Source organism: Narcine bancroftii, chromosome 1, assembly GCF_036971445.1.
Source record: "Narcine bancroftii isolate sNarBan1 chromosome 1, sNarBan1.hap1, whole genome shotgun sequence".
Classification (NCBI taxonomy): domain Eukaryota; kingdom Metazoa; phylum Chordata; class Chondrichthyes; order Torpediniformes; family Narcinidae; genus Narcine; species Narcine bancroftii.
Window position 1 is genome coordinate 460,771,971 of NC_091469.1, and position 5,279 is coordinate 460,777,249.

Genomic DNA, 5,279 nt, shown 5'->3' on the forward strand with positions numbered 1-5,279 from the left:
AAAGATTTATATCGTGGCTTTTGTGACCTCAGGAAGTCCCAAAGCACATTGCAGCCATTTCTGAAGCAGAGCTGCTATTACAATGCAGACACTTTGCATACGAGGTCTACAGTCGTCAACTAAGTTATCAGAGATCTGTGGTTTTCATAGAATTATAATATTGTACAGCACAGAAATGCACCCTTTTGTCCCAGCATGTGTAAATGTTTACATTTATTTGTCAGATTATTCCTCGTAAAGTGAGACAAGATTTTTCTGTGAGCAGTCTCCAGCCAGATGGCATTAACATCTGCTAGCCTAGTCCCCATTCTTCTTCCTCTCACTTCTCCATTCCTCTTGTCTTCTTTCCTCATGCTCACCGCCACCTTCCCTCTTCATTCAAAGAGCCGTCCCCTGATCCTTTGTTTGCTGGTGTGCCCTCCCTCCCTCATGCCTGTGGGACGGTGCTCCTCCCCCTGCCCCTGCCCCTCCCCACCATTTTGTTCAGACGACTGCCTACACTTTGTCCATACCTTGATTTGTTTCAACCCCGAAACATTGGTTATATATCTTTGTCTTTGCCCACCTCACTGACAAAAGGCAAAGGAGGAAAAACCCAACACCCAACCCCAACCCACCAATTTTCCCCTGCAACCGCTGCAATCGTGTCTGCCTGTCCCGCATCGGACTTGTCAGCCACAAACGAGCCTGCAGCTGACGTGGACTTTTTACCCCCTCCATAAATCTTCGTCTGCGAAGCCAAGCCAAAGAAGAAGAAGAAGAAAAAGATAAGGTACACTGTTCAACTTTCTGAGTTTCTCCAGCGTTGTGTTTCTTCTTCAGCCACCGTCTCTGCAGACTTTGGTGTTTTTCTTCTGTGAACAGTCTAACAGGTTAGATCTAGGTGTACAAAATAGCTCAAAAATTACATAATATAGAATTGTATGAAAAGAAAGAATAATTAGTACCAATCAAGGGTAGCGTGATCACAGAATTGTGGTGTTCACTCAGGATAGTTACTGGGAAGTAGCTAAACATCACTATATTGCAATTTGCAGTGGCTGATCTGGGAGTCCTTGGGAACCCAGAGGAAACCCAATGTATTCACAGCAAGAACATGCAAACAGATAACCTGAAATATTAACATGAAACAACAGCTTCATGGCAAATTATTGGCTTTTCCCAAGGAATTTCAGGCCAACATATTTCTGTAATTGCAAGCAGCGCATAATTACATCGCTGAAAAAAAAGAACAGAAACAAAGCAGAATGTGTCAAATAAGGTTGTCTCTTGGCATTTAGAAGACATGAGTTTATTGGTTCATTTGAGTGGAAGATTCAAAATCAAAACTTTTCCAGCAGAACAACCTGTGCTAATAAACCAACAAAGTTACAGTGTAGAATGAGTAAACTGTCCTGCAATTAATTTCTCAAATGGTGACATCAATCCATTGGAAATGTGTATAAAAACATTCTTGTCAATTGAATGTTTGTAAGCCAACACTCAGTGGACAACATACCTTGTTTTATTTCCAGTGTATAATGTAAAAAATTCAAGCTTTCGCCCAAAACTAAATGATTTATGTAAATTAATCTGCATAGACAAGTAAACTAAGCTCCATTTTTTTTTATTATTGTGTCATCATGAAAAACCACTCTTTCTGCTTCTAATTGTTGATTCATTCCAGAACCAACTAAAGAGTGGATTCAGAGGTATAACTGTCCACTGTCAGTTTACATCCTTCTGTTGATTTGCCAGCTGTGTGGGTTGAGACAACTTTCCAGAAGCTTGCTTCATGCAAGCAAGCTGCCAGCAGGTTCCTTGTACTGTTCAGTGCTAATGAGCCGTATAATTGCTGTCAAGAAAATCCTGCCCATCTCTGTTAGCAAGCCTAAGGCAACCGTGCTTGGCAGGAAGCTGAATTAAATTGCGAGCTGAGGATCTCAAATTCTACCTCTCTGTTTTGAGACACACTTTCTCTGAAGTTCAGGTTTGACGATCTCTTCTGCTGGTTTGCATATTGCTTCGAAAGATAGGATTATACAGTGAAATCCTCACTATCCGGAATTCAAGTAACCGCCTGCCTCGAGCAACCAGAAAATAAATGGGTAAAAACTATGGAAGTTTAAGATCAGCGTACCCCAGCGGTCAGTTCACCAATTAGACAATGTGCTATCTCATGCAACCGGAAAAATATGCTTATCCGCCATCGATCAATCCTCATAGGTGCCGGATGCTGGTGGTTTTACTGCACTTTGCTCTGGGTATGTGTGCATTGCTCTACTGTGGAAGGACAGACAGTGAAATAATTATTATGCTGTAATGCTCACATTAAAGTGAAAGAAAGTTCCCGCTCAAATTTCGGCACGTCCTTCAATTTCTGGGCAATTGTTAATAATGTACATAGAATGAAAGATGGGGCAGAAAAAAGATGGTTTTAAAAACAAATGTACAGAATTGGTATTAAATTATCCAAATAAGATTTGGGGTATGAGCAGCATCTTTATCTCTCGGTAAGCAAGTATAATTAAATTGTAGAGAGTTTATAAACCAGGAGAAGGGCATTTAGCCATCACACTTAAGCTGGCTGAAAAAAAATGGAGCCGTCAGCCACAACCTTCCAGTAGCCACAACACACAAACATGCTCAGCAGATCACGCAGCATCAAAAGGAAGTAAAGGGTAACCAACGTTTAGGGCTTGGTCCCTTTGTCAGGCATGAGAAAAATCAGGCAGGTGCCTGAATAAAAAGGTGGGGGGAGGAGGAGGGGATGTCGGGACTCCTGTATCCACCTCTCACCTCTGAACTGTTAGCCTGTTGCTGTTATGCACTTTGGTCTAATGTAAATTATTATCAACTTAAAGTGAAATTTGGAGTTAGTTCTCAACTTTTGTGCAATGTCAGTTTCACATGTCAAACCGGTTTAAACAGATAAGAGTTTGAAAGGCAAATAAGAAATGAATGAGTGTGTGAAATGTTGTGGTACAGCGCCGCCTGGAGGTCATGGAGCAAGGAACCAGGAAGACTCTTTTTTTGCTTCATGACTGAGTGCCTGCAGTTCTTAATCTTCCTGGAGATTTCCTGCTTTTGAAATTATTGCTCACCACGGACAAAAAAAAAACCCACCGGTTTATACATATTTGAAAAGTATCTCGAGAAAAGTTTGTTTTATTTTGTTTTTTTAAGAAGGAAGCTCTGTGCATGCAATGCTTGTCACATTCACAGAGTGTCCAAAAATGACAACATTTTTGTCATCACAACAGCGATGGATTTACATCAGGAATTGAGTCACCCAGTACATGATGAGTTCCTGCAATCAAATTTCAGAAAAAGATTATCTGCTTTGGCAATGATTTAAATATTGGCGGTGACATTATGTTTCATTTTCCATTTTGTTTATAAAATGTGGTACTGTCCATTCTAAATTTCTTTTGAAGTGTGTGCTTACCTTTCAGGACCCAGCTGCATTGGTATGCATCTAAGACGACTTGCACACCTGACCGGGTCCCCATCTTGTATTTGCTTCATTGAACCGGAGCACAGAACAGGACCTTCAGCCTAGTTCTTCCATGCCGACCAAGTTAGCATTCTGGGGTCATCCTTATACTTCTAAACACATCCTGTACTTGTATCCGTCCAAGTGTCTTTCAAACATTCAGGACACCTATAAGAGGCATGTTTCAAGAAAGCAGGCTCTATCCTCAAGAACCCTCACCACCCAGGCCAATGCCCCTTTCACAGAAAGGAAGTACTGGAGCCTGAAGATGATACAAAAACAACTTCCCCTCTGTCATCAGATTTCGGAATGTTCAATGAATCACTTTCTCTTCTTTGACACTAATATATAAATATATATATATTTTAAATATAATTTATATCAATTTTCCCCTTGTAATGTTGCCACAAAACAATGAATTTTGTGGCATGTTCGTGTCAATAAATTCTGATTGTAGTTGTTCCCATTTCTATTGCTTCCTTTGCAGATACAGATTAAATTCAAGTCCAAGTTTATTTATCATCTGATTGCAACAGGACAACCTGACATAACAGTGTTCTTCGCTCCACAGTGCAAAACAATGGAAGCGCACATAGAGACATAACACACATACAGACAGGTACAGTCCATATTTAAAATAAGTATTATTAATAAATAATGGAGTCTCAGAGAGTTGCTTTACTGGTTGATTGGTCGGTCATTCAGCAGTCTTACAGCCTGTGGGAAGAAGCTGCTCCTCAGCCTAATGGTTCTGGCTCTCATACATCTGTATCTCTTTCCCGATGGCAGGATCTGGAAGATGCTGTGTGCTGAGTAGTAGGGGTCCTCACCGATTTTACAAGTTCTTTTTAAACAATGATCCTGGTAAATCAGATCGATGGGAGGGTGGGGGGGGGGGCATGGGGGTTTTATGGCCCTGTGGGTTGACCTCCAATCCAAAGCTCCACGTAAACTGCTGTGCACTGTGAAGCATAAAGTTTGTGTAAAAAGTTAATGGAATGGTGGTTGGTATCCTCATACACCTCAGACTTCTAAGCAAGTGCAGCCACTGTTGCGCCTTCCTGACAAGTGAGGAGATGTTGTGTATACAGGTAGGTCACTCCTTAAGTGGATTCTAAGGAACTTGGTGCTCTCCACTCTCAACATTTACCTTTTTTGAGTATTTTAATTTTGATATTTTTCAAAAATATTCTTTGTGACGACCCGCAGTGACAGCGATCAATCCGGTGCTCCGGGTGCCGTGCACACCTAAAAGCCAGCAGACCATGCAGCAGAACAGGCCCTAGCAAGAGAACTGGTGGACGAATGACAAGGGCAGTGTCAGGCCCAGTGACCCCAAAATGGAGCTGGCTCCGCTGCACGGCCAACAGACAGTAAGCAAGAAAGAAGGGATTGTCATTCAAGAAGATACATGCATCTGCTTTTGTTATGCGGGCTGTTACATCAGCAATTGGGACAAAGTGGGGGGGATCGTGACAGGTATAAAAGACGGGCTTGAGCCCCAATAAAACACAGAGAGCTTAACCTGACTGCACTCGTGAGTGTGTCTTTCTTTCGAGAAGCGCACGGCTACATCATAAAATTTTCAATATCACATACATTCAACTTTTTTTTACAAACAAAAACAAAACAGTACCTCCTTCCCTCCCCCCCCCCACTCCATACATGCAGATCGACACACAGTTTTTTAAATATATAGAATACAGAATGCAGTTGAGGAAACCACGTTTAAATATATATAATAGTTGCATTTTTATTTATTATTGTATTTGGGCCCTTATGTTGTTCAGGTATGGCTGCCAGA

General features: G+C 41.4%; 1 long non-coding RNA gene across 1 annotated transcript; it reads left to right on the forward strand.

Annotated features, from left to right (window-relative positions):
- The first annotated feature begins 251 nt into the window (after positions 1-251).
- On the forward strand, positions 252-4,987 carry LOC138753718 (uncharacterized). Its single transcript, XR_011351385.1, has 3 exons — positions 252-772; positions 3,963-4,094; positions 4,685-4,987. It is a non-coding gene; the product is annotated as an uncharacterized lncRNA (long non-coding RNA).
- Positions 4,988-5,279: the final 292 nt, after the last annotated feature.